Genomic DNA, 8,309 nt, shown 5'->3' with positions numbered 1-8,309 from the left:
TTGGGGGATTTTTTTTCATGAGAGAGAAGGACTCGCAAACTTCAACTGTGAAGCGTATTATCCCAACAGAGGCCGACTCTAACAGACTTCGTTACCACGGCGAGATGTCTTGTTTGGACAAGCTGTAGTAGTAATTCGTACAATTAAATTTGCCGCAGAGTAACAATTGGCAAAACCAACCCCAGAACAAAATGTTAACAAAAAATATCCCCAGTGCAATTTGCCACATGCCAGAATACCTTGTTTTAGTTGCAAACTGGATGGTAATTTGTAGCCAGGTGAGGCTAAAGTAAGTGATAAAATCCGACGTTGGGGAGCTCCCTCAGTTCTCCCTCTTGCCGCCATGTTTATGTTGCAAACTAAACTCAACATTCTGTTTGCGGCGCCCTCAAAGCGAAGCCGCACAATTCGGCAAATAACAATTCTGAGGATGATTTTGTGTACTGTAAGCGACACCGAGTGTAGTTTCTTGTGGCTGGTGGGTCTCCCTTCCAACTGGATGGGTCGGGTCCCTCGCTACTCCCGGGGGCATCTTAGAGACCTCATCTGAGGCACATGATACCCCGGTCAAATTGAGAGAATTACGATAGAAGCGTACGAGGCGTGAACTCCCCGCAGCTGAATGCAACTAAACACCCGTATATATGCGGACACAGTCTTTGCCCCCTCTGGCATCGCGTCCATGTGCAAGATTTTCTCCAGTTCTTTCTATATAGTGGGTCTGATGAACATTGTCGATATTTACATGTGGGGTGGGTGTGCCGTTAACTCACAACTTAGAAAGATTATCCTCTAATAGCAGTAATCAAACATCTTGAATTGTTATAGAGCTTGCAACCTCTTGTCTATAAAGAGGGGCCATGTACTTTACAGAGCCTTGGTAGGCAAGACACTACACTATTCACATGGGGAAGTTTTTTACATTCAGTGTCATATGATGATCAATGTTGATACTTTGTAGGGCGGGGGTGTCGTTAACTCACAACTCAACAGAGCTCTCTAGTCAAATTTAACATAGAAGTAATCAACATTTCGAATTGCTATATAGGATGCAACCTCTTTTTACAAGATGCAGGACCTCCCGTCGATTTCACACAACTCTTCCCAACTTAAGATTAATCTTAGGACTAAGGACGAGTCCTAACTCTTTGTGAAATCGACCCTTCGTACTTTACAGAGCCATTCTGGTAGGCAAGACACTACACTATTCCCATGGGGAAGTTTTTACATTCAGTGTCATATGATGATCAATGTTGATACTCTGTGGGGTGGGTGTGTCGTTAACTCACAACTCAGAAAGATTAATAAAAAGAGTGACATTGTACTTTCAATGGCTTTTTTTAATCGCTACACTGGTCATAATAGTTTTTACATTCGGTACGATGAACAACGTTGATACTTGCATGAGTGGTGGGTTTGCCGTGAACTCACAATTTAGGAAGATTGTATTCTGATGTCAAACTTAAAAGCAAAAAAAAAAATAATAATAATATAATATAATATCAGTTTACAGAAACTGACACAATTTCGAAATGGAAAGTAGCTGGCTCAATCTCTGGTGTTTGTGATCAGCAGACTGGGGGTCCGAGTCCCGGTCTTGACATTTTTGTTCTTGTGGAAGTGTCGTGGCCGAGCGGTTAAGAGCACCGAATTCAAACTCTGGTGTTTCTGATCAGCATAGTGTGGGTTCAAATCCCCAGCCGTGACACTCGTGTCCTTGAGCAAGACACTTAACCATTGCTTCGTCCTTCGGATGGAACGTAAAGCCGTTGGTCCCATGTGTTGTGTAACGCATGTAAAAGAACCCAGTGCACTTATCGAAAAGAGAAGGGGTTCGCCCCGGTGTTCCTGGTTGTGGCTGCTTAATGCGCCTTAGCACCTTATAACCCTTATTAGGTGCTAAATAATTGGGTCTCAGAATTCATCACTAAAAATTACCTATCTTTCTGAACGTTTGTATATACTCAGCGCCTTGAGTACCTTGTTTGGTAGATACGTGAGCTATATAAGACTTCGATATTATTATTATTATTATTAAGATGATTATATACCATAACTGTTTATCCTTCCGATGGGACATTATAAAGTCTGTATAGGTCCTGTGGTAGTGTCATGACCGAGTAGCTAACATCGAATTCAAGTTCTGGTGCTGATTTACCGAAGTGTTGGTTCGAATCCCGGTCGTGACACTTGTGTCCTTGAGCAAGATACTTTATTATAACTGCTTCTCTTCCCCCAGGGGTATAAGTGGGTATCTGCGAGGGTAGAGGTTGATATTGTGAATGAAAAAGCCTTTGGAGCGATATCAACTGTTGCCCAGATTGTATACTCCCAAGGGAGCTGAGAAACATTAAAAGGGATGTTATTGGTCCGATGACCAGGGCACTAATGTAAAGCGCATTGGTTATTATTATTACTATTATGTAAAAGAACCCACAACACTTATCGTGAAAGAGAAGAGGTTAATCCCCAATCTCCCGCAGTTGTCATGTCGAGCTCATCCAGTGGGGATATAGCCCTCTCAATGAGCTCACCATTGTTCTCTTGTCGTACCCGGAGGATGATGTTGTCCATCCACCTCGATCTCTGCTTGTCCCGTTCCCTCCTCCATGTTCTTGGTTGCCAATCTGCTATTCCGGTCCATCTAAAGTGTGACTTGTTTTATTTTACTGTGTCCTTAACTGACGTTTTCTTAAATTTATCACTGCATCTTGTTGTGTCCCCGGTGAATAATATTTCCATTTTCGAGTTTTTGTTGTTGTTGTTGTTGTTGTGCGTGTTTCCACAGTATTATGTCTTAGTCTCAATGGCCTGCTGTTCGTATTATTTGCCGATTTTAGTACACATTTAATAAGTCGAGTCGCAAGCTTTGTTTGGTAATAGAAGATGGCAGTCCCAAGTTTTTAAAGCATTTATCTATGTACAGAATTTCGTGTGTTGTTGTTGTATATTTGTTAGTAGGCCTACCCCCAGTTGAAACGTATTCAGTGACCATAATAGTCCGCACCTGATCGCAAGCAGAGGGCGCTATCCACTATAGCCATTCTGCTATCCCTCAGTCTGTAATAATCGACAATATCCCGAATGCAGTGTTTGCTTTCTGTAGTAAAGAATTGGCATTCTCAAAAACATTCCCGATTTATTTTTTAAAGGATTCCCTACTTTTTAAATCGATTTAGAAAAAGAAAAAAATCCCCTTTCAAACGCTCTAAAGACAGTGGACATAATTATTTTTTGGTGTACAGAAATCAAAATGTAGTCCCGAGTAAGCCTAGTGATAACTGCGGGCTACAGTTAAATCTCACACCAGACCGCACTATAGGGACCCGACTGGAATTTCTATTTAAAATAACTCAGTTGTTTGCATAAGATCCTGACTCCAGATACAGTTTTTGAAATGAGATATTATGAACACCACGTCACTTCATATTCGCTAGTTCATCACGGACTACAAAAAAACCCAAACCAAAATTATTACCGTATTACTTCGTGCTGGTTGGGACCGCTAGTTTAGGGCCAAATAAAAAACATGTTTAGCGTCCTCCTTTTTTGAAATAAGGATACATGTTTTTTGTTTTTGTTTTTGTTTTTTAAATGGCTGCCCGACACAAAAGACAAACAGCTGGGCTATTTTTTTAAAGACACTGGACACTATTGGTAATTATCAAAGACCAATCTTCTCACTTGCTGTATCTCAACATATGCATGAAATAACAAACCTGTGAAAATTTGAGCTCAATCGGTCATCGAAGTTGCGAGATAATCATCAAAGAAAAAACACCATTGTCACACGACGTTGTGTGTTTTCAGATGCTTCAAATACTTTCAGATGCTTCTCAAATTCTAAATCTGAGGTCTCGAAATCAAATTCGTGGAAAATTACTTCTTTCTCGAAAACTACGTCTCTTCAGAGGGAGCCGTTTCTCTCAATGTTTTATACCATCAACCTCTCCCCATTACTTGTTACCAAGTAAGGTTCTATGCTAACAAACATTTGGAGTAATTTCCAATAGTGTCCACTGCCTTTAAACTGTTTTGCTTTCTGAGATCGTTGCAATCTATATCCCTTTTCCTTGAAAAAAAAACATAAAATAGAGAAGCGTCGCCTAAAGACCTGTATTTTTATCAGTGATATTCTGTAGATACTTCCCTGATTGACACTATTAAGAACTTTTTTGTGATGTTGTCATTAATAACACAACATGCCGCTTTATTTGCCACCTTTGTGGATATTTAAACACTGATGGTAGAGCTTCCAGTGCTTTTTAAGTATATTTTGATATGCTTATTATCATTATTTTTAAAGGGAAGCGGGCGGGGACGCTAAACACGTTTTTAATTGTGTGTGGCCTTATCAAGCTATACACAAATCATTAAATCATATTCTTATACACGCCGTGTGACTGTGAGTCCCCCAACGGCAGGCCCACCCACCGGGCCTCGCATCGCTCCATTAATTCCCCCGTTTGTTTTTAATTCCAATAAAGAATGCGTGCCTAAATCTATTTTGCCAACAAATTTACAGAGTAAATACAATTGACACGCAGCATAGAGTGCCGACAAAGTCGCGAGGAATCCCAGTACTGCCCCCAAGTGCCAGATCGTGTCCCCAAACTTGCCCCAATGCATTCTCTCAAAACATATACACCGTCTCTATATCTATCCACCAGCAGTCATGGTTATATATACCCAAATATAGCTTTCCATAGTCATCAGTCCGTTGTTATAAAACAAAAAACAGTGTGAAGGGCCCTCAAGAAACACTCCTAATGCGTTTCGACTATCCCCAATTTGCCTCCACAAATTGCTTTTTTTGTTCCTTTTTTTTGTTTTTTGTTTTTTTGGAAATGCATTACCCGAAAAACACATAACTTCATTTTGGTTTTGTAAAAGCTGAACCAAAGAGCCCATCTGCGTAACATACCAAACCAGCGGGTCCTAGATACAAGTTGACAGGACACCGCGGAGGTCCAATCTGCCACAAGCGGTTACATGTACACTATTTTTCAGCCGCCGGCTACGAACCTAATATCATTCTCTCGCAGCCCCGGTTGAAATTATTAATACTGCTGGAAACTGATGCTTTTTATTTTTGGGCGGGCTTTGGATGGAGCGCCCCCACGCGTTGGCTAACAATGTGGATTATGTTTTAGAAGTACAGCTGGCCTGTGGGTTTAAAGGCAGTGGATACTATTGGTAACTACTCAAAATAATTATTATATAAAACCTTTCTTGATTACGAGTAATGGGGAGAGGTTGATAGTGTACAAATATTGACTGCTTCGAGTGTTATGGTTAAAACTTTGACTCCCGAGGTGATCCCCGGAGCGTTCTATTTTCCCGAGGCGAATTTCCCGAGGCGAAGCCGAGGGAAAATAGAACGCTCTCCGGGGATAACCCAATGAAAAGGCAGAGTATTGGTAAGGGGTGTTATAATATAAAACATTGTGAGAAACGGCTCCCTCTGAGGTGACGTAGTTTTCGAGAAAGAAGTTATTTTCCACGATTTTGATTTCGAGACCTTAGATTTAGAATTTGAGGTCTCGAAATCAAGCATCTGAAAGCACACAACTTCGTGTGACCATGGTGCAAGAGAAGGGTGTGTTTTTTCTTCTTTTGTTTTCATTAATATCTCGCAACTTCAACGACAAGTTGAGCTAAACTTTTCACAGGTTTGATATTTTATGCATATTTATGTTGAGACTGTGAAGACTTCACCAACTGTGGAGACTAGTCTTTGACATTTACCAATAGTGTCCACTGTATTTACAGCAGATTTCATAATAAAGGCGAATACAGATCAGGGTCGGGGGAACACGGTCCGTATTAAAGGCACTGGACACTATTGGTAATTACTCAAAATAATTTTTAGCACAACAACTAACTTGATAAACGAGCAATGGGGAGCTGTGCTTTTTTTCTGTCATTATTGTCCTGCAACTTCGATTACTACTTGAGTCAAAATTTGCACAGAGTGTTGTTGTATGCATATGTTTGAATGGTGTAAAGAATCATAATGATATTGTTTGTCACATAATCTACAATGTGCAATGCATTAGAACCACAGCTAAGCAGAATACATCGTGGCGAAATGTTTCCATCCAGTCTAGCGCCACCACTAGGTATGGTCGTGCCAACCGTAATAATTGGTGGGCACCATCTTACACATCAGAAAATAGCACGAAACAATTAATTTGTATTTGTATACCGTATATGGACACTTCAGAAATACCATTTTCAAAAGAACTGACGTGGGAGAACGATTCATAAGCGAACCTATAATGGACCCTTCCCATGAAATATGCTAATTACATTCACGCATGCGTACAGACCCTGTTGGTTGGCAAACGCCATAGAGTTGTGCACTAAGCAGACACGCAATCTCGTCTGCGTCACGCACCCATTAGCCGTGTACAAAACAGCGCGATATTCCCTCATTTTGCCAACCAAAACGTTAGTGCGCACGCGCTATGTGCATTTTACATATTTCATGAGAAGGGTCTATTTTAACATCGTAGCTAATTGAAAAAATAAAAACTTTAACAAAAAACAACATACACATACCCGCATTAAATCACTCAAAAAAAACCGAGGTTTGGAAGGGATTTAGTACCCCAGAAATTCGACTCCTCCCCCTCCCCCTCCCCTCCCAATGCGGCGAACTGTGTACAAATTTCGTCTGCATAGCGCCCTCTTTTGAATTGGGGGGCGGGGGAATCCCCGGATGACAGATTCCCTAGGCAACGGCACAATCAAATTGTTCTTAACGCCACTAATAAGAACATTGTATCTATACCTTTGTATTTTAATCACATAAATTTTTATTTCACATACAATTGATTTCATTAACAAAGACAATAAAAAGATATTTGAATATTTTACACACCAAATAAAAATTCCGCATTTTTTATATAACAACTATACTTAATAGTTATATATAGCTTTACAAAACACATTATGCGTATCCAACCAAATTACACTTTATATTTAATTTTGAGTTAATAAATATTCAAGATAAATGAAAACATCAAAATCGCTACGATCCAAACTTTACTTTAGACTATATAACTGTTTTCAAAATTATTTTTTAAGTTGGAAAATGACACACATTAATAACCATAATTGATAAAATCTCGATCTTATACACAGAATGTTTTGAGAAATTTGTAATTATTTTTATTTGGGGTTTTCCGTTCCAAACTTTACTTTAGACTATATAACTGTTCTCAAAATTATTTTTTTTAAGTTGGAAAATGACACACATTAATAACCATATTGATAAAATCTCGATCTTATACACAGAATGTTTTGAGAAATTTGTAATTATTTTTATTTGGGTTTTTCCGTAAGTTTGATATTCATTTAAATATTTAATTCTTGCTTGGACTAATCGTACATGGTATGCGAGTACGTTCTAAATCTGCTCTGTAAATTACGTATGTATCATACACCAAACTCGCACTGGTATGTAATTAGACTCATAAATACCTCAGACAGTAACGCTATTCCTATTAGTGGAGAGCGCGTCACATGGGATGTTTAAACCTTTGATAATGACCAGTGTGTATGACCGGTTATGAGCGGATACTCCATGCTAGTCTTGTTGCAAAACGTTTCTTGTTACGGACGATGCGCGCGCTGTTGGTGAGTTGGCCGCGCTGTGTGTGTGAAAGGAAAATGATAACGTGTTGCCGGTTCTAAACGGCCGTAAAGAACGAGTCACCACACTTTACATCCCTTAGAGGCAGTGGACACTATTGGTAATTACTCAAAATAATTATTAGCATAAAACCTTACTTGGTGACGAGTAATGGGGAGCGGTTGATGGTATAAAACATTGTGAGAAACAGCTCCCTCTGAAGTGCCATAGTTTTCGAGAAAGAAGTAATTTTCCACGAATTTGATTTCGAGACCTCAGATTTAGAATTTGAGGTCTCGAAATCAACCATCTAAACGCACACAACTTTGTGTGACAAGGGTGTTTTTTCTTTCATTATTATCTCGCAACTTCGACGACCAATTGAGCTCAAATGTTCACAGGTTCGTTATTTTATGCTTATGTTGAGATACCCCCAAGTGAGAAGACTGGTCTTTGACAATTACCAACAGTGAGCACTGTCTTTAATCACAATACATTTGTGGTTATAATATGTTATTGTTTTCTTCAGTCGTTTAGATGAAAATGGTTCCAGATTGGGTCACAAAGTTTAAACAGTCATGTTATTCATACGAGCACAACAGGCTATTGTGTTTCAACTTATTAAGTCTAATATTGTTTACATTGCAACATAAGATGCGAATGTTTCCTT

This window comes from Asterias amurensis, chromosome 9 (genome assembly GCF_032118995.1).
Source record: "Asterias amurensis chromosome 9, ASM3211899v1".
Taxonomy (NCBI): domain Eukaryota; kingdom Metazoa; phylum Echinodermata; class Asteroidea; order Forcipulatida; family Asteriidae; genus Asterias; species Asterias amurensis.
This window is presented reverse-complemented; position numbering follows the sequence as displayed.